We start from the raw sequence: 22,927 nt of genomic DNA, 5'->3' as shown, positions 1-22,927 counted from the left end.
TGCTGAGCTGGCATGGACTGTCCATGCTGCGTAGCTCCTTGTTCATTCTAATCCTGTCTGAGTGGTCGTGGTCTTTCTTTTGCAATACCTATAGCTATATTACGCTTCAGGACTTGACAATCGTGTACATAATGGCCTAGTTGTTTACAGTAATTGCATGTTCCCTTTACAGGAACTGCTGAATCTCCGGAATGTGTCACACCCTTTTTGTGACCATCCGCTGGTACTGTCTGGGAAACTAGCATTTTCATTTTTGTATCCTTCATACGTCTTTGTTCGTGTTCTTGTTCATCTCTAATTCTATTGTGATGATACTGTAACATCTGTAGCATTTGTGACGGAGTGTTACTTTGCCATGTACTCTCGAATTTCAATATTCTATTCTTTACTGGAGGCAATGCATTTTCCACTAATTTTGTCACAAATAAATGTGGATACGACTCACTACTTGCTTTTATACCACTATTTACACCAAAACATTTTTCAAATCGGGCATAATAATCACTTGTGTCTTCATCATGCTTTTGTTTACAGGCTGAGATTGCACCCCAATCTTCCTTTTTCGTAGTTAATAAACGTGGCAGTACTTGTACTTGTAAACCTGGTAATGCTTTAACTTTATCCCCGAGCCCTGAACCTGCAGTTCGGGCCCTTTCCTCTGCTTCTAATGCTGTCCAATCTATTTTTTGGTCTCCCACTTCCCACTCTTTTTCTTTCAGTTTTTCATAAATGCCAGCAGGCATTAGCACCTTTAATATTGTCATAATATCAGGATAGGTATACTCTCCCATCAGTAACATGTCTTTAATTTCTCGGTGAAAACCCGCTGGGTCTTTGTCATGACTCGGTACTACTTTCTTCATTTCTAACAATTCAATTTTTGTTATGGGTGTGTATACAAATACACGGTGAAACTGATTGTCTTCGCCTTTTATTGGGTGCACTTCTCGTAAGGGATTTTGTCTATCCATGTAATACGGCATTCTTTCCTTGCTGGGCAGCGAGAAAGGATCTGGGCTTACAAAAAGGACGTACTGTTTACGTGACACTAAGATTTCTTTAATTAACTTGTTACTAGAACCTCTCCATCTATTCGTGAGTAGTTCCGTTAATATATCAGGTAAAGGACCAGGATCAGCATGTTGGCTCTTATATAATATAAGGAGTTGCTGAATCATATAGATTCCAGCTAAACGTTGTTCATCTGGACTGAGGTTAAAAAACGTGTGTGCTACGGTCTCATCACCGTATTTTCCAGGACTGTCAATCCAGTGGACGGCTGATCTGGCTAATTCTTGCTCATCCATGGAATCGAGGAGGTGGTAACCCCTTCGTTCTCGGAGTATTTTATCTGCGGCTTGAAACAAATGTTCAGGAGACTTCAGATTTATTATTGGCGTCGGATACGTTCTGCTATTATTTGGACATACAGAGTGTATTGGATCAGAAAAACATCTAGTATTATTACAGGATCTTCCTCTACCTACATAGGCTATGGTCTCTGACTGTCTTACGGAATCCCCTGATTCGGACACTTCATCTTGCTCGAACTCGTCTGTTTCCAATCTTTCTTCATGAATACGTTCTATTTCTTTACGGATCTTTCGGCACATGGCTATTATACAATTTTGCTTATCGTGTCTCCCTTCTGATATATTCTGGCTCCATCTTGTAAGAATAAGCATGGCATTCGGGTCTACCCCCGGTCGGTCTTGATTTCTGATCACACAGTTTATGAGGAAACGTAACAGTTCCCCCTGTATCTCTACTTTCTGGAATTCCATAGCTCTATTAATACATTCTGGATCTCGTCCTGTTTGAACAAAATGATATATTTTATCTAGATGCGCAGCCATTCCTGGTAACTTCGCTAAATACCCTGCGGCTCGTCTGATGCGTAATGATGCCAGGACCATTTCGTCCTCTTTACCGACCACCGGATCATATCTACAATCTATAAGAAGTTCCTTAAGCGCACGTTCACTTACGAATTTGGGTGTACGTGAATGCGCTGACTCTTGAAAAACAAGTTTATTTATTCTAGGTGGCGTAGAAGTATTGCTAACACCTCCCGTGGCCCCATCTGGGGCGTCGGGTGTGAATGGATTCGTCGAACGTGACACAGCAACTATAGGTGTGGACACCACTGTAGAATCGGTTGCGGAGACAGATGCGGAAACAGATGTGCTTGCCGAAGCTTGTGTCGGGACTTGCTGTTGCACAGGGACAGATACCTGATCCTGACGTTGAACCCCCCCGGCAGACGGTCTATGTGGTGCGGGGTTAGCATACTCGGGAGCTGCGTCATCTAGATATGAGGAAAGAAAAACATCTTCTGCGGTTCTGGGATGTCCTTTAGGATGTACCTTAATTGGAAATAATGGGGGTGGCAAGTCTTTCGGTATCTCTGGAGCAGCTTTAGGTAATCCTTCGGCTAGAAGGGGATACATACCATTCATAAGGGCATTTCTTTGTCTATCTATTTGTTCTGATTTCACTCGGATACCTTCCTCAATTAATAGATTTTCTTGAACTTTATTTGAACTTTCTTTACTCTTCTCTTCTTGTCTACGTGCTTTTTCTGTACGTCGATGAGATTCTTTACGCCATAACTCAACAGCGTCTTTCTGTGACTGTCTGACCTTTCTTTTCCATAATTCTTCCTCGACTTTCATGATGCACTCTGCATCCCAGGTTCCCGCTGCGGGCCACCTTTGACTTTCTGGCAATCCTTTGGTGTAATCTACCCATAAATCAAGAAATAATATGGCATCTAAGCCATGCTTGTGATACATAAAGTGCCCTGGAGTGTCCCTAGGAGGAATAGGGACTGCTTCTTCAAGCACCCCTTTTCTAGTAGTAATCTGTCTTAACTTCGAAAAGAGCGGCATATTGACAACTGATCTGATACCTGGTCTTGAACACACTTAATGCGAAAAACACAATAATGAACAATCACTCATACCACAATATGCAAGACGTTTAACACATTAAACATTAAACATTAAAACATTATTAAAAAAATGACCAACAATGATGACAGTCTGCATAACTAATCACCAAGCAGAATTCTCGACAATAACTAGATACTTCGGAATACTTGATATACTGCTAAACAGTACATATACACTGCTAAACAGTGCAGACCGGATTTGTGTACCCAAATCCGTCTTGACCGGCACAACCTATGTGCGCGTCAACACGCCTCCCCGGCGATGGTACTCACCGGGTAGCTCCTTGAAACGGAAGGCCTCGGAGAATGGACTGGACTCGATGACTGTGGACATCGGACCCTCTGGACATCGGGACTTCGAAAACCTGGTGGGCCTCTGTATACCTCGGATCTTGCTCTCTCAGCTAGGCTCTGGTCGGGATACTTCGCACTTCTCACCGCCTCGTCTGGGTTGATCGCAGCCTCAGTCGCCCCCGCTTGACCGGAGGGAGCTACAGGAAATCCTGCTGGTACGCGTTATGGTCCGTCCAGCTGTGGCAGGAGACCGGGCCTGCAACGCACCGCCGGCGCGTGAGATGAGAAAGTGTCCCTGTTCGGGCGCCATTATGTGGTAAATATTCTTTTACCTGGACTGAATTTCATACGGAATCTTAAATAAAATAGCTCAGAATAATAAGAGGCAGAATCCGTGGTATAAGAGGTTTCTGAATGGGCTTTATTCCAAAATGGCCGACTCGAGTCGCGGCCTTCAGGTTCCGTCACCACGGGGGTTCAGGAAGTGAAGTACATACTTTATTGACAGGAAATTGCTTTTATAGATCATACATTACAATGAAATGAATACAGTAGGCGTAACAATTGATAAGGACATTGACGTTTGGACTGCGTAACCGAAAATGGGTGTAATAATGAGTAAAGAGGAACATGATTGGTTATGATGTCATGTATAGGTGGATCTATAAGATAATACTTGGCATAGGTGCGCGCGCAGCAGTATGACGTGTAATTGACGTGTAACTAGGGGGTGACGGGGACTTGACATTTAGCTCTATATGTGGAGACGAGAAGTCTGGGGGGTCAAGTCAACCTAATCCCAAATCATATCTAACATCCTATGTTTAAAGAACTATGTTATCCACAAAAAGAAGGACTCTCGGACAGAATCTATTCTATACTGACTGTGCGTGCGTGTACAAGCGTCTAAGTGTCTACACTGAATGCGAGGGGGTAGGAATATTCCATGGTGACAGGGCTATGAATTACTTGCATGAGGACAGAGAAGATGGGCCTTTTTGCTTGGTAACTGGAAGAATGTTTACTTAAACTACTAGACAGGAATGCATCGGCTGAGGAGCAAAGTAGATAATTTGAAGGTGAAATACAGCTTCTTGGCAAGCAGGCGAAACTGGCCGAGGCAGGCACCGTTAGCTGCACAGGAAGTAGGACAAAGTTCATGGATACAGATGCGGGCTCAAACTGATGCTGTCAGAGGTAGAGAGCAGGGAAAGGCTTTGAGGACAGAATCGGGCCTACTCTGCCTGAACTGCAAAAATGGAGTAACTTAGCCATAAAAAGTCGGTGGCCTTTCATACTTAGGAATCGAATATCCAGCCCATTCATGGCGGATCTGACAGAGGACATGTTGATGGTGGACGCACATGTGTTTGCGTCTTCGAAACTGGAACTGGAGGGAACATACATGTGCTTGTAACATGCACATAGAACCGTTGGGGTCCAAGATAGGGGACATAACTGATCAGGAAAATCCACATTTCCACAATGTGACAGTTTGTAAAAGAGATTTTCACTTGCCCAAAAAAAAGAGCAGTTTGTGTGCATTCAAATTGGCAAAGAAATTTTGTTTTGTGACTATTGTGAAAAGAAATGTAGTAATATATTTAAATACAATAAAGGAATTTTTTTTTAGTTTTTTTCAGGTATTGCTGAAGAGCAGTGAACAAAATTTAAGATGCCTACAAAATCCAGAGTTCAAAAAACGCTAAAAAAAAAACTATATTTGAAGACAACTGGAGGACCAAAGTTAGTAGAAGATGCTCATGTTGGGAAAAAGAAAAAATCTTCTGGTAAGCAGAAAAAAGAATTTCTTAAAAAAATATTCAAAACAAAGAAAAATGTACAAAATGTCTGTCCAGGGAAGAATGTAACAAAACGAAGAGAACAGCAAAAAATTGAGAATTTAGTTAATGCAAATATACCTTCTGCAACTGAAAAGTTTTACATAAACAGAAAAACAGCGTTTAAAGAGATACGTAGAAAAATGTTTCAGAGAAGAGTTATGTCCAATTTGATAAAGGATGTGAAGAAATATAAGCAAAAGGCAAAATATTACAAGAGAAAAAAAGAAATTGAAGCCATTGCAGCAAAAGCATTAGAATTAAAAAGGAAACTATTCATATTAATTTTGAATAGGATGCGTACATTAGATAAAATGGTTAATGTACTGAAATCACAAAGCAAAAGCAAAAGAGTAGTGAACAGAACAAACTTTTGTAAAGTGTTTTTAGGAAAGTGGATGCATAGTTCAAGTAGTGAACCTTTTTTTAATGAAGAGAGCTATTTTCAAAGTAATAGTTTGCTGCATGCAGTTGACACCAGAGGTCGTTCATACGAAGTAAAAAATGGTTGCATAATGGAGAAGGAGATAATGGTTCCAAGAGATGAGGTACAAGTGATGGCAGATGAGGCAATGGGGAGACGTCCTAAAGCCCCAGTGTACACTTGGAATTGTAGTAGTATTTGCACTGTGCGTCAGGAATCTATTGACAGATTTCGAGAGTTTCTAAGAGAATATAGTAAAAAAAGTGTAAAACAGAAGATTAAGGTGCTTCAAAGTCTGGATCCATGCAGAGTGAGAGAGAATACTGGTTTGCAGGGTCATTCTCTGGCTTGTCTATCTAGAAAAGTGTGCAATAGTGTTTTCCATCATTTTAGGATGCTGGCTGTTCATCATACTGAAATGAGAAAGTTTGTGAGACGGTTGTATTTTGCCAAAAGTCCAGCAATAAAGTTAAATGAATTGAATAGGGCTCTGTTCCGAGGAACGGTATCAGATGTAGAGAAGGTTGTTGATGAAATTCAGTTTTGTTACTTTGGTCCTGAACAAAACAGTGCAGAGAAGGACACAGTAAATGAGGAAGAAGTGGAAGAGAATGTAGAACCTTCTGTAAGTAAGACATTTAATGATCACATAACAAAATTTGCAATAGTCTCTAATGAAAGACCAAATGTTACTTGTATTTGTTGCCGCAGAACTCATTATAGAAAACAAACTAGGAATGTTGATCTCTACAGAAAGAGTGAAAATGAAGATAATTATAAGTGGATGGATTTTGCCACATATATATTTCTTGAAAATTGTTTTGAATTGGGTGAAGATCAGCGTATTTGTAAATACTGTTACAACAAGTTAGAGGAAAATAGAATGCCGACCAGAGCTGTACATAATAATTTAGAATTGGATGCTATTCCTGCTGAACTTTCTGAATTAAATACATATGAGTCTATACTCATTCAATGTGTTCATCCGTTCCAGACCATAGTACGTATGGAGCCCAAAACTGGTAAATTACCTCCTTCAGATTTACTGAGAGGTTTAAAAGGTAGAGTGGTGTATTTGCCCTTGGATTTGAAAAAAAATATGGAAACTATTGATGCGGATACTTTGGAAACTGAACCATTAATTATTCTGGTTAATGGTGTACCTACAAAGAATAAGAAGATTTGGCAGGAGCTGGTAGATGTGCGGAAAGTACAAAGAGCAAATTTGTATTTGAAAAAAAATAACAAATGGTATGAATCAATTTATATAGAAGAAGAAGAAGAAGACGAAGATTTTCAAGAAGACACAGAAACACCAACTGGACAAATTGAAAAAGTGGACAAGACAAAGGAAGAAGAAATTTATGAACATTTTAGCATACATCCTCTTCATTCGAAAGAAGTTATGGGAGACAATATTGATCTCTTTCAGATGAAGAAAGCAAAAGGAACTCCCGTGAGTGTATGGGAGGAGAGCTTGGAAGCTCGATGTTTTCCCCAGCTGTTTCCTACGGGAAAAGGAGGACGATACGATGAACGTCCAGAACAGATTCCAGCTTCAGAGTATCGGACTACAAGACTATATGCTGAAGATCCCAGATTTCGACAAAGTATTCCTTATTTGTTTCATCTTTTATTTGAAAGCGACTTGTCTGCACTGTCTTATGCAGTAAATCACATTTTAAAAAGTGGAGTACATTTACAAAATGTGTCTGCTAAGGATTTTATGGAGAAAGTGCAGCACCGAGATGATCATTTGGAAACACAACTGATCAATCTGATGGCTTGTCAGCGTGGGACAAATGAATATTGGTACCGACGCCATGGTGAACTAAAATGCATGTTACGCAATTTAGGAACACCAACATGGTTCCTTACCCTAAGCTGTGCCGAGTACGCTTGGGAAGATTTACTGGATTTTCTACGAGAGGCCAATTCAAACATTAAAAACATCGAATACAAGACAGCAGGAGAACTGTGCTCATTGGATCCGGTTAATGTTTGCAGATATTTCAATCATAGATTTGAGGCTATGATGTCCTTCATCTGCAATAAAAATATCCACCCCTTGGAGAAGTAGTGGATTTCTTTTGGAGAAAAGAGTACCAGGCAAGAGGTGCTCCTCATATTCATATGCTGTTGTGGATCAAGGATGCCCCAAAGTTTGGAACAGATACTGATGAAGCAGTGTTATCTTACATTGAAGAATATGCAACATGTGGTATACCAAAAAGCACAGAAGAGAACAAGTTAAAGGAGCAAGTTTTACGTTTCCAAAGTCATCGGTGTGGAAAATACTGTCGACGGAAATACAAGAGCAAAGAAAAATACTACACTAAATGTCGATTTGGATTTCCTAGACCTGTTCTTTCAAATGGAAGAGTAAACAGTTTTATGTCAGCTGTGAGACATACTATCACAAGAAAATCACCTAAGAATACCTACAACCTTAAAAGAAAAGAAGAATCAAAAAATATAAATGACTACAACCCAGTCATTTTATCCATGTGGAACGCTAACATGGATATACAGTATGTAGCTGACAATTCCATTGCTGTTGCACGATATGTAACGTCTTACATTACGAAATCAGAAAAAACAGAATTGAAGGAAATGTGGGAAGAGATTTCTCACGAGAAAACTGTCAGTAAGAAGCTGTACAGTTTCAGTTTGAAGATGTTATCGCATCGAGAAATTGGATCCTACGAATGTTCAGATAGGTTATCTTCTGCAAGTCTCTACTCGAAGTCAAGAAGAATAATTTGGGCAAGTTTAGGCCTTGCAGCAATGAGAAATCGGGTACTGAAATCTGTTGGAGAAATTGAATATTTGGCCGAGAATGACCCAGAAAGTACAGATATATTGAAAACAAACATGTTGGACACATATTATCCCAAGAGAAGTCATCATCTGGAGAACATGTGTCTCTATGAAGTGTTGCAGAACTACATTTATTCACGGAAAGCTGCAGAAGACATTAATAATGGAAAATATAAAGTTGTTGGTGAAGAAGGATGTTTGGTGAAGCAAAGCAAAGGAAGTTTGATAAATCATCGGAAGCTGAGTTGCGACACTACCGACAAGAAAGAATTTTACTACTTGGCTCTTTTACAGTTGTTTAAACCATGGCGTACAGAGGATGAACTACTGGGAGAATTTCAAAGCTATGAGGATTCATTTAATGCTTGCAAAGACAGCATACAATGCAATACATTCACAACTTATCTGCAAATGTTAAATGAAGAAATTGAACAGGAAACTACAATTGCAGCAGAAATAGCTAGAGACAGTTCTCAGGACAGCCAAAGTTCAGGAACACACAGTCAAGATCCCCTAGGACAACCAATCGTTGAAAATGAAGCATCAATAGCCATGAATGAAGTGGAAACAGCTATGAATCAAGCTCAAGAAGAATTTATAGACTTAGAAAATTTGGAAAGACAACTGAATCAAGAGCAGCAACAAATTTATGAAGAGATCAAAAACAAAATTGATCACGGATTTCTACATGTAAAAAAAGAGTGCTCATGCACATCATTTCATCCAATCAGGATGTATGTAAGCGGACAAGCTGGCACTGGAAAAAGTTTCCTAATTAAAGTCATCAGAAGCTATCTAAAGCAAAAAACGGATTCTACTTTGTCTTGTGTGGTTACTGCTCCAACTGGGTTAGCAGCATATAACATAAAAGGAATCACCTTACATCGTTTGCTAATGTTACCAGTGGAGCATGAGAACAAAATACAATTCAACAAGCTAACTGGAGAAGCATCCTTGGAAGTTTCACGAGTATTGAAGAAGATGCAAGTTCTCATTATTGATGAGGTGAGCATGGTATCAAACTTAATGCTTGCCTTTGTGCATTTAAGAATGCAGCAAATTTTGAAGACAGACTATGACGTGTTATTTGGTGGAAAACACGTCATAGTTTTTGGAGATCTTTTGCAACTTACTCCAGTTAAAGGACAACCAGTGTTTAATACTGTGACACATGAAGACACGAAGAAGTCATTGGGAAGTATCGGTAATACAAATATTTGGTCCTTCTTTGAGTACAAGGAACTTACAACTAATATGAGGCAAGCAAACGATGAAGAATATGGAAGTATTCTGAAAGATATCAGGATTGGACTACTCACAGAAGCTGGCAAAAAAGCATTACAGACTCGGCTGCTACATAATTTATTTCCAAAGGAAGAAATAGTTGCAGAGAAGATATACAAGAACATTGCAGAAAACAAAAGTGTCATCTGCTTAATGCCTACTCTACGTGAATGCTCAATATTCAATGAGGAGCTTTTGAAATTGGAAAAGGAAGAGATCAGGAAATTGGAAGCAGTGGACAAAATTGAGGATGGAAGAATTACTGTCACAGTAACAGGCAAACTGAAAAATAAATTGGACTCACTAGAGAAGAACATCTCCAAAACAGCTGGATTAGAAAAAAATCTATATGTTTGCATGAACTGTAGAGTGTTTTTAAGGAGAAATTTGGATGTTGAGAAAGGTTTAGTTAATGGAGCGATGGGAAGAGTTGTGGGTTTTATTAATTATCAGAAAAAAGAAGGAATTGAATGTTTAAAAATAAAATTTGATCAGATAGATGAAGTTAAAGATATTTGTCGTTGTACAGTTCGTTTTATGCTTGTGAAAGACTTATATGTACGTAGGAAGCAGTTTCCGTTTTCTCTAGCATATGCTGTAACTATTCACAAGTCTCAAGGATTGACTGTAGATTGTGCATTTGTGAACATTGGTTCAACTGTGTTCAAAGAAGGTATGGCATATGTTGCTTTGTCACGAGTCAAAACATTATCAGGTTTATTCATGATAGACTTTGAAGAATCAAAAGTTAGTGCTGATACAAATTGTGTAAAGGAGTATAATAGATTAAGAAGAAGCTATGCTCCTCATTTAGGTCAGTATCCTGTGTTGGAGAAACGTGTAGTTTCTCGTAAAAGAAAAAATGAGAATATCTGTAGTGAAGATGTAGAGAAGAGGAAAAAAAAGAGGAGTGATGTAATTGCAAGCAAAAAGAAAAAGGAAAATGAAGAACAGGTTGTAGGATGTCATTTTGAAAATAGCTCTGGTGTCAACTGCTACGCAAATGTAGTGCTGAATGTTGCATTTTATCTGGAAAGTTTGCAAGAGCAGATAATAGTAAATCAGGGAAAAAGATTCTGTTCAGAGCTGAGTCTCCTTTTTCAAAAGCTGAGTAAAGATAAAACTCAAATAGTAAGTGCTACTGACATTAGAAAACTTTTAGATGTATGTTCAGGACGAACACAGTTTTCTCAAAATGAACAGCAAGATGCACATGAATTTTTGATGTATTTTCTTCAGGTAGTGGAAGAAGAAGGAGTTCCCATTGACATTTTTTTTGGTCTCTCTTATAAATGGGAACATAGTTGTGATAATTGTTATAATATATGTGGCTCTATTGTTGATAATGAAAGGTTTATTTATTTGACATTGCCAGAGAGTAAAACAGTCACTTTTGCAAAATTAGTTAAAGATGCTAATCATAGCATGAAATGTGGTGAGTGTAATTCTGACATGTTTTCAACATTAATTTTAAAGGAATACGGACAGTATGTAATTTTAATGATGCAACGATGTAGAGCTGATGGTTCAAAATTGGATACTTTAATAAAGAAGTTTACAGGACAGCAATTATCAATTTCAGGAAAAACTTTTGTAACTGTTGCAATAATTTTCCATGATGGACCTACTGTTACTTCTGGACATTACACAGTTTATCTAAAATGTGAAAAAGGCTGGACACTGTGTAATGATTCCCAATTGATTTTCAAACAACGTTTGCCTTTTGATTTAGCAAATTCCTATCTAATCTTCCTGAAACCTAAATTTTAGAGAGACTTGGCAAGATCTGGACAAAATAATTTTACCATTTTACTGGATTACCATTGCAATTTTGTAAAAAAAAGATTTTTAAAGTTATCATTTGGCCTAATGGAAAGATAACCAATTGTAATGTGGACTTTTTTAATTTTTAATGCAATTTTGAAAAACCAATAATTTAGAGATTATCGGTAACTTCTGCACATTTTAAATTTTGGAATGTTATTGGACTGCCATTGGAAATTTTTTCAAAAATGATTTAAAAAATTACTATTTGGCCATGTGGAAAAGTAACCAATTCTATTGTGGACTAAATAAATTATTCAAAAAATTTTCGTGAACCAAAATGTTACAGAGAATCGGTGAGATCTGGACAAATTAAACTTTAGAATTTTATTGGATTTCCGTTGGAAATTTATTCCAAAAAAAAAATTAAAATTACTATTTGGCCTAAAGGAAATGAAATCAGATGTATTTTGGAGTTATTTGAGATATAATATTGTGATTATAGTTCTGAAACAAACATATCAGACGGTATTTTAAAGAAATAAGTATTGGTATTAGATGATATTTTTTTACAATATTATGCATTTCTATAATGTTAAGTTTAATTAAAAAAAGAATCAGGGCTTTTTTAATACAATCTTTGTGATTGGTATTTTTTTTTGCCCGCTGTAAAATGATGAATGCAATTGCTTTCACAATTTATAGTGAAATGCAATATATTCTGAAAACAGCAAAAATAAGGCAAAAAGATTTTTTGGTAAAAAATGTAAATATGTGTACTGTATTATAAAATGTTTAAAAAATATTAATACTTTTTTCTTTTTTTCCAGATAGATATAGAAAATTTTCGAAAACTACAAACATTTTTAAAACTATTTTTAAAAAAAAGAAATGAATAAATATTCTTTCAGTGAGTATGGTAAGTCAATAATAATAATTGTAGTCTCTCAAGGACAATGTAATGTGATAAATGATTTTTAGTGTTTTTTTTAAAAAATAAAAAAAAAGTACGCGCACCGTACGCGTACGGTAAAAAAAAATAAAAAAAAGTTTTTAAAAACATATGTAAAAAAAAGATGAAAGATAAGGTTGGCTCTTAAAAGAACCGTTGTGTTCATGCAGGGACAGAGGAAAGGAAGCATGGGAAAATTATTCAAAGCGACAAATGTGCTGATCTATTTTGTTGTTCACTAGGGAAACACTGGTCTCCCTATGGCAAATTAGATCTTTACAAAATGTGCAATGAATATCAACCTTCCGAAATCGAGGGTTCATTTCCAGAGGGCCAGCAAAAGGAGATTCTCCCCCCACAGATGAAGGGCTCACCTGACCTGCAGAAGAAGGAGTAAGCCCTGCAGGTGATGGTCCAGGCTGAGCTGCTGTGGATGTACTGGCTCGTCTTTCTGAAGAGTTACCTCCAAAAAGATGACCATGTGTCCTTCTGTGTACATCCTGGAGGTGTCTCTTCATGGTGTGATTCCCAAAGGAATACTTCCTGTTAGGATTACCTCTAGAAAGTACACGCTGACACAGCTTGCAAGTAACTAAGGGTGCATTCACCTTTTGCTGGCCTTCAGGAAAAGTAAAATAATCCCAAACATAAGAAGGCTTTTGTTTCCTCGATCTCTGCCTCAAGACAGTGCTGCTAGTGCTAGCCTCACTCTCAGAAGAGCTCTGCTGTTCTGCCATCGTATCCCAAAGACAAACCAGCTCCTTCTCCCAAGGGATCACAAGCAGAAATGAGGGGAATGGGTGTGGTGTAGGAGAGTTCTAGAACTGAAAGTAGTTTCAACCAATCAAAAGTTGTGTTTCAAGATCACATGACCTACCGTACGCTTACGGTACGCTTACGGTACGCTTACGGCAAAAAGTACGCATGCGCGTAAAAAAGACACGCGCTTGCGCGCATGCGCATAACAGTCACTCCCCGGCACTTCCGCGTAACGTGCGCGTGTGGCGTAAGCACGCACGCGTCCCACACGCAGTACGCGCGGCTACGCAAAGTGCGTAACTATACGCAAGCAGCGTAGATAGATTACGGACGTTGTGTAAACCGTACGCTTACCGTGAGCTTACGGTACGCGTACCAAAAAAAAATTTAAAAAAAAAAAAAAGAACTGGAAATAAATTTTACATGTTTATTTTAAAAAATATATTAAAAAAAAATATTTAAGGATTTTAAAAATTAAAGCATAGTCTTTATAAAAGGTAAGTAAATTAAATTAAAAATATGTTTGAAAAAATTGAAGAATAAAAAAAAAATTAGCATTTAAAAAACCTTGCAAATTCTCTGAAAAAACCATGGGTTTCACACACGTTATAGTTAGGAATTAGCATTTAAAAAACCTTTGAAATTCAGTGAAAAAACCATAGGTTTCACACACGTTATAGTTAGGAATTAGCATTTAAAAAACCTTAGAAATTCAGTGAAAAAACCATAGGTTTCACACATGTTATAGTTAGCTGGACATTTTACTCGTAAAAAACCAATGAAATTGCCCCGTTATAGTTAGTTCAGCTAACTATAACTCGCGCGCCCGCAATGCACTGCTGATGACGTCACATATTACATCACTCATGACATGGTCAGTGACATCACTCATGACATCACTGATGACATCTCAAATGACATCACTGATGACATCACTGATGACATCATCCTTGTGATAGAGTGGCAGACCTCCTCTTCCCCTAATATAACCTTTGACACACACATTCAAAAATAGAAACTACAATATTCAAAAAAATGGACATACCAATACCAGTTAAAACAACCTTTTCAGTAATTCTAAGATCCACATACACATCCACTCATTCACCAACAGTCCAATTCAGTCACTCATACATGTACTCACTCATCATATGTACTCATACACCTATACATCCTGTTACACAATGCCACTCATCCATAGAGTTACTCACACACATAGTCACTCATGCTAATAAAGAATCAAACATACATTTACTTGCATATACAGTTATACACACACCACCACACTTACTTCTACGGAAACTTACACATACTTAGTCTTTAAAACAATCACTTATAGAAACACATACTTATTCATACAGGAACTCTTTCAATCTCTCACTCTCACATATATTCACATATATACACCAATAGTCACATATACTAGTTTAAAACATATGTAGTTACTCATAAAGACACTATTGAGACAGTCATTCACTCACTAACACACCCATACACACACTCATCCACCCATACAGTCCTGCACACATACTGTGTTCAACACATACAAACAGTGAGTCACTCATTCATGCACCTATGCACTACGTAATACCCCCCACCGAACCATGCAGACACTCAGACTGATACTCAAAAAACCAACTAATAACCTATATAGACACCCATGTAGCTACTCACCAACCCATGCAGCCAATTATACACAAAGTGAGAGACTGATACAGATATTTACATATTTAAACATTACTCACTAAGCCATGTATTCACTATGATACACTTAATCAGTCAGTTACACAATCAATTTTTCAAAAACAAATCATCCATTTAGACACTTATATACCCATTTATTCTTCCATCGACCTTGAGATATACATATATAAAACATATTTAATTTTCAGAATAACACACATTCACTGGATGATGTCATCAGTGATGTCATCAGTGATGTCATTTGAGATGTCATCAGTGATGTCATGAGTGATGTCACTGACCATGTCATGAGTGATGTAATATGTGACGTCATCAGCAGTGCATTGCGGGCGCGCGAGTTATAGTTACCTGAACTAACTATAACGGGGCAATTTCATTGGTTTTTTACGAGTAAAATGTCCAGCTAACTATAACATGTGTGAAACCTATGGTTTTTTCACTGAATTTCTAAGGTTTTTTAAATGCTAATTCCTAACTATAACGTGTGTGAAACCTATGGTTTTTTCACTGAATATATATATATATATATATTTGTGGGTGTGTGTATACCTATATATACAAATATAAATATATATTACCCTTTTAAACCCCTAACCGCTAAACTCAATCACCCCTAAACTCTAAATTTACCCTTACCACCCAATATCTCTCCACCCCTAAATACTAAAACACCTTTACCACCCAATACCTTTCCCCAGCCCTAAACCCTAAAAATACCCTTATCACCATAGGGAATTAACCTTAATAAGGAGTCTGCACATGATGCAAAGAGATGATCCAACGCATACCTGATAAGCCAGCCAAAATTGCATTGGATATAGGTGCCGCAATCGGCAGGAAAGGCTAAGGTCAGGGACAGGATCCTCCTACGACACGATGGGAAGCACAGCTTGCCATCCCACATATTAAGCCAATGGTGGGTTTGATTAACTGGATGCTTTCAGCACCAAGCGTTGTCGACACACCTTGTAACAGGCAAACAGGAAATGTCTCTTTTACTCAATTATTGTAGATTGTGTTGTATACCTATGAGTTGTCTGTTGCTGTGACAAAAGCTTTCAGTTACTTTGGAATGTGATAAAAAAAATGTGGGCTTTAAAACTGGGGGCACACTGCACTAAGGGGCATATTCCCAATGAAGTGACGGAGTGCGGTGTTAGCCTTCCTGGCTTAACGCCGCACTCCGCCACTTCAGAAACGCAGGGCTGCACCATATTTACAACAAGATGGTGCAGCCCTTCGTTTCTCCCTGCCCTGGCTCTACACTTAGCAGCCTAGTGCCAACACAGGCACCCTTGCACCATAGTGCAAGGGTGTCTGCGTTGAGGGGAAGATTGTTTATGTGCAGGAAGGTCTCTCTTCCTGCACATAAACAATCTTTAAATGACGTTTTGTAACTTTTATGTGTGCTGCTTAATGCAGCACACATTGAAGTTGCAATATGTAATTTAAAAAAAACTGTTTATGTGCAGGAAGGGTCACCTTCCTGTGTGTAAACAATCAATGGCAATTTGCTGCTTCTATGGAACCAGCAAAAATGAAGAGAAATAAAGCATTTCTCCTTGTTTCGCCTGTATAAGACCAGGTTATCCCTGGTCTTAATTTTGGCGCTGCCTCCTATTTACGCCACCCTTGAAAATAGGGGGCAGCATCAAAATCAATGGGTGTTGCAGTGCCCTCCCCTTTCATGCTAAGTACAGTGTGAAAGGGAGTAATAAGCCACGTTAAGTGGCTTAACGCTGCCTTGTACATAAGGCAAAGCCCCCCATCGCCACCACAACGTCACTGAAGGGGCTTGTAAATATGCCCCTAAGTATTGGTTTATTATTCTAGTGTTTATTACTATTTTGTAGATTGTGTCCAAATTTGTAAGTTGAATGCATAAGACTACTTAGTCTGTCTAATTGTTTTGAAATGATACTAATGTGAACCATTGTCTAAAGACTGTTTAATACTCAGGTTTGCATGGGTTTAAGGGTTGCTCTTGTAGCCTTTTACTTATTTGCATAGGGCCACAGCTCTATGAATTATTGGCTACTTTGCATTGTACAGATGCTAAGAGGCATATTTATGAGAGGCTTGCATCACGTTTGCACCACGCAAAGTGGTACATGCATGACACAAGCCCCTAAGTCAGTTTTATGAAGCCACGCAAACCCACTTTGCATGGCTTTGAATGGTTACCTTAATCTTGAGTAAGGCAACACAACAAAAATCCCTGCGTGGCCTTACTCTGCACAATGAAGGTGTTCCATGGGCATTGTGGTAGGTGTTCCCACGCTACTCCCATGCTTTTTGATTCACTCCCAGATTTACAAGTACTTGTAAACCTGGGAATGTGCCAAAATCTTACTACTCCCCAGATGAGGTGTAATGAGGAGTAATATCTTTATTTTCCCTCGTTTTTTCTGCAGCACTTGTAGAAAGAGAAAATGCCTCTCAGGATTGTTTTTATGCAGGAGGGTGTACCTTCCTGCACAAAAATAATCCTGAGTTCAACTGAGGCACCCTTGCACCATTGTGCAAGAGTGCCTACGTTGGCACTAGGCTGCCAAAACAGCACCAGCGCAAGGGGAAAAGAAATAGGATTGTGCCGTATTAGCTAAATAGGATGCATTGCTGCCCTTTCCTAGTGAAGCAGGGTAGCGCAGCAAGGTGACTTGACTTCATAAATATGGCCCTAAGTGTGCATCTGTGAGACTGATATCATAGAAAGGACCACACAGGTGTGTGCAGCCCACTTTATATGGTAACGTTGTGGGAGAGCTTAAAATAGGTGCAAATACCCACTCCGCTGTTGGGAAACTCCTGTTATTCTTAAATAAAATTGATGGGTTTGTTTTTGAAGGTATATCCAGAAGTGTTTTCTCCTGGTAAGTAGTGATCTTGATGACAACTTTGCTTGTAGTGCTTTTATTCTGATGCTGGCTTTGGGCTTTTTTATACTCTTGGCAGAATAAAGAAAGGCTTGTTTTGGGTGTAAGAGTTCACTTTTCCAAAAGGCTTATTAGGAAAAACTGAACAACAATGGGGTGTTTTTGTTTATGAAATTGTTTCCCAAAGTCTAAGGAATAATACAGTGAAGGACAACACATGTACCTGTCAGATTCTATAAGCAAATATTTCTTAACTGTAAACTTTATGGTTGTAGAGCAAAATAACTTTTAGTCTGCTCTCTATAAATAATGCTAACATAATAGTAAATAAAAAACCAATCCAATCTGTCCTTACACATACTGGCAGAAGCATCCAATTAATGTCCACATTGAATTCCAATTGTGTTGTGTAGAGTAAAGGGCAATGAGCATCAATGCTCTGACAGTAGCACTGGCAGATTTCATGCAGCATTCCAAATTCAAATTGAAAGGTTTTAGCATGTGAGCATAAAGCCAAAATGTTACAGTTTTTTCATATAGACTAGTGGTACCATTTTAGAACCATGACGCACTTTTTAGAACAACAATCTCTCACGACACACAAATTTTTAATGGACGTGAGGCGGGGTGATTTTTAAATGTAACTAAAGCATCCTGGAGTATCGCATTGTCATTTACAGACAGCACATTTCCATTGAAATGGGCAGTATATTTGCATAGACATACCGTTTTACTGATCAAACTATATAGCACACAAATGATAATGTGAGCATTTGCGGGGGCGGGGGGTAATGAAGGGGCGAGAGGGTAAGGGGGAGAGGGGTCACGGGGGCTCATAATAAAAACAATAAAAAACCTTACCTTTTGGTCGGGTGCCGCGTCTTCTCTGCTCCTGCTTTCCTGCGTCTGACAGGAACAGGAAGCAGGCAGCCAGGCTCCCTCTGCTAAGCCAATCACAATGCTGCACTGCAGCATTGGGATTGGTCTGAGCAGTGTGACACAGTGCTCAGCCAGGGGCTGGAGGGGTGGGCATGTTCTCCACCCAGGCTGTAATGCAGCCTTCATGGAGAACAGGGAAGTGCGTATGACTTGTTTCGGTGGCTCAAGAGGATCGACTAAACAGTCAATGCGCACTCAGGAGTGGGCAAACCTCTCCTCCACTGCCCTGCTTGCAGAGTAGCCACGCCCACCCGCAAAAGAAACATAAAATGGTAATAACTTTTAGTTATTACCATTTTATGTTTTTGCTTCTCGCACTGCGAGAAAGCAGTCGGGCGAATCTCCTCCGCCATAGCGGAGAAGCCGCCACTGAATGTGAGGAAATCAGATTCATATGAATTTGGGCATCACCAAGTAAGTGTGATTTGTTTTGATCCTCTTAAGATCAGTGTTTTCAGCATACGTTTGATTTTGTAACTGCTGGATGTATGCAGGTCACTTACAGGTATTTACATTGTGTTGTGAAATGCAAAAAACAACATCTCTAACTTTGCAGTCAGAGAAAGAAAAGGAAACACCATTCCTCATGTTAATAGAATAAAGCAGCTTGGCATTTGATATCTGTCTTTGAATCATGACAAGGGAGACAAGTTAATCACAGAATTTAAAGGCATCTTTGTTTATTGCTCTCACTTTCATGGACCTATCAAAAATCAGCTTCGGACCCACTAGTGGGTTGTGACACACCGTTTGTGAAACAATGAGGTAGACTCAAATAAACTGTTTGGTTTCACAGTACTGCCTGCCTTGGGTTAACTTTTAGCCAGTGCAATAGGCAGACAACAAGTGATTAGGCAATCGAATTGATAACTCGGAGAGAGAGGGCATCACCTTTTTTCAATGGCTGTAGCTCTAAGTGAACATTGATTGTATTTTGAGTCATTACTGTGTCATATTGTATCTGATGTTCAACCCTACTACCACTTCCAGAAGTAAGACTGTAGTGTAAAAAGGAAGTTGGTTTGTTAATCAACTGAATTGCAGTAGGGCCTGAAGCCCTGCAAATGTGCCTAACATGGATACAGTCCAACAACTATAGGGGGTTTAAGGAACCATTGAAAAGTTCTCATATAGGGTAATCAAATCATTTGTTTCACACAGAAGGAGACGTGGTTGAGCTAAAGTGCTTATCCATTCATTTACTTTGGTTGCAAATCAATAGAAGTTTCCCAATGCACTGGTGTTTTTTCAAGTACAATTAGAAAAGTTGGTCACAGTATGGAAAATGTGGTCAGAACAGAATCCATTTAGAAGTAAAATGAACACTGTAATCCAAATGTCACTTCCCATTTATAGGACGAAGAAGCATTCTCTATTTAGCTAGCCCCAGCCTGAAATGTTGTCAATATGTTAAGGATTTTTTAGACAAGGATACTATTTCCAGAGGAGAAGTCCAATGTAATTTTAAATATACTGTTGCAAATATTTAATCTCAATTAATATATGAGTGATTTCATATAACAGAATTGCTCGCAAATATTCTTAGATCAAGAGTAAGGTGCTCATCCAGTCCTGCACTTTTAAGTGCATTGTGGAACTTGTAGTTTTGTTTTTTCATTTAAGACATGCATACTTCAGATTTCAAAGGATAAACAAGGACTCATTCCAATCTAAGCAACAGTAGGGAAACTGTTTGTCCCTGAATGGTTCATATTAACTATTCCCAGACCAACCTGAGCAACAGAATTAAAATTGTTGGCCTTTGGCGGGATCTGATTTATTATTGCTACACCAACATTAGCAACAGTAGGGAAAGTGATGGACCTTAGAAGATATAGATTTACTATTCTCATTCCATTCTAAGCAACAGTAGGGAGAATATTGCACTATGGAGGGGTCAGATTTACCACTCTCACTCCAAACTGAGCAACAGTAGGGAAAGGATTGGAGTGCTGAGGGGTCAAATTTACTATTCCCACTCCAACATAAGCAACAGCTGGGAATGTGTTGGTTTAAGGAGGCTTTAGATTTACTATTTCTAATCCAACATAAGTAGGAGGAGTCAGATGTATTCTTTCCACTCCAACCTGAGCAATAGTAGTCAAAGTGTTGGACTTTATAGGGTCTGATTTACTATAACCACCTGAGGAAAAGTAGGGAACATTTTTGACTTTGAAGGGGTTAGATTTACTATTCCCACTACAATATAAGATACAGAAGGGAAAGTGTTGGATTTTTGAGGGCTCAGAAATACAAATATCACTTCAGAGGAAGCACCAATAGGGAATTTGTTATACTTTTGAAAGCTCATGTTTGATTTCCTTATCTTAAAGTAATGAAAAATAAATTATACACATTTCTATCTATCTATCTACCTATCTATCAGACCTACAACCCTTCAGTGGTAGTCCCCCAAACCTTTTGCCTTCAATCCTTCTACCTAGCTGAATGTGTTTTTGTTGGCTTTAGGACTGCTAACAAGTACTAAAGTGCTTGTTCCCTCTCCCTAAAACATGTTAAAATTGCGCTGCACCTGTCTGACTCAGGGTGTGTGAGGCGGTGTGGACAGAAGGGCATCTTTGCTCATGTTGTCTGGGAATGTGCTCACATCCAGGAATACTGGTCTGAACTGATAAGGTGTATGGAAGAAGTGATGGGCGCCAACATAGAACCAAATATTAAGTTGTGCCTACTGAATGTATGGGGACCTACCGATTTAAACAGTAAAGAGAGAATATGGGTTACAATGGGAACAATAATCGCCAAACTGAATATTGCCAGAATGTGGGGAGCACAGGAGACACCAACAGTTGTAGAGTGGAAGAGAGACATGGACTGGTGCATGTTGATAGAACGAACAATATACGAATCTAGAGGGTGTCCCAAAAAGTGGTTGCAGATATGGGGAAAGTGGAAGGATTCCACGGGGGACTCTGCGACCAGTACCTTGGACCAGGACCTTGGGCAGCATGGGTAAGGTTGATCAAATAGGCCTTTACTGAGAAACATGTATGAGCTATGGTCAGTGACTGAATGTAACGATGCAGATGTACTCCTTGACGCATATGTTTGTATAATGAGTAACAATTGTAAAGTGATCATCAATAAAAAGAAGTTAAAAACAAAATTGTGCTTCACCTAATTGGCACATTTATTTATTGGTAAATGCTACTACGTGTACCCAGGGCCTGTAAATTATGGTATTAGTGGGCCTGCAACAGTCATTATATGAACCACTAAAGGAGCACTTTAAAACATGACTCAGGCATGCCACTGCATGTAGTGCAGTTTTAAACTGCCTTTTGAACCTGGCAAAATAAGCCTTTTGTCCGGCCTAAACCTTCTTTTTTATTCCTTATAAGTCACTCCTAAGGTGGGCCCTAACAGCTCCTAGGGCAGGGTGCTTGGTAATTAAAACAGTGGGAGATGTGTACTTACGTTTTACATGTCCTGGCAGCGAAAAAGTTTTTTTTCACTCTAGTTGTCTAACACTGGGCTACTTTATTACATTTATTAAGTGCTAACTTTGGATTGGGAGCAGATAGAGATCTGCTGTTTAGACTCGATGGATTTTAATTTCAAATCCACTTCAATGATAAAGTTGGATTTTAAGTCACAATTCTGAAAATTCAACTTTTGAAACTTTGCCATTTTCTTGTTATACTGGCTTTCTGCCAGTGTTCAGGGTCACATGACAGTGAATGGCTCTGCTGTTGGGGTTTGTGTATTCCTCCCAGACAACGACACAAGGAAGACTAGGTGGGGGCAGGCTGGGGGCGGAGCTGTAACCTTGTCCACTTAGTCTTCAAAGGGCCTTGCCTCCAGCATATACAAAGGAACTTGACACCAGAATTATGTCACCCCCGACAGATTAGAGCCTTGACAGGGGAAGAACGTTCTACAACCAGATGTGGTGGCAGAACAGGGCGATCCCTCACACACAAAGGCTGGCACTAGGTATAAATATTGGACTCCTTGAAAATCTCTTCCGCTCACGTGTGGACCTCTGGGAGACTCAGAAGAAGGACTGCTCTGAAGTTAGAAGGACTGATCTGCTGTCCTGCTGCCTAAAGAAGAAAGACTGGATATGCTCCTTGAACCCAGGATCAGCAGAGTGACTTTGATGGCTACCTGACTGGTCTGTGTGAGGTAGAGAGACACAACAACCTCCAGAGACCTGCCCAGCTGACCAGCACCAACTGCTAATGACTGGACCTGTCTAAACCCCACTCCTGAGCCTCACTAGAGTTAGCCCTGATCCCCAAGCAGTACCCCCAGGTCCCTGACCCTTAACTGGAGACAGAGTGTAATCCCCAT

The sequence above is a fragment of the Triturus cristatus genome, chromosome 9, assembly GCF_964204655.1.
Source record: "Triturus cristatus chromosome 9, aTriCri1.1, whole genome shotgun sequence".
NCBI lineage: Eukaryota > Metazoa > Chordata > Amphibia > Caudata > Salamandridae > Triturus > Triturus cristatus.
Note: the sequence above shows the minus strand (reverse complement) of the source record.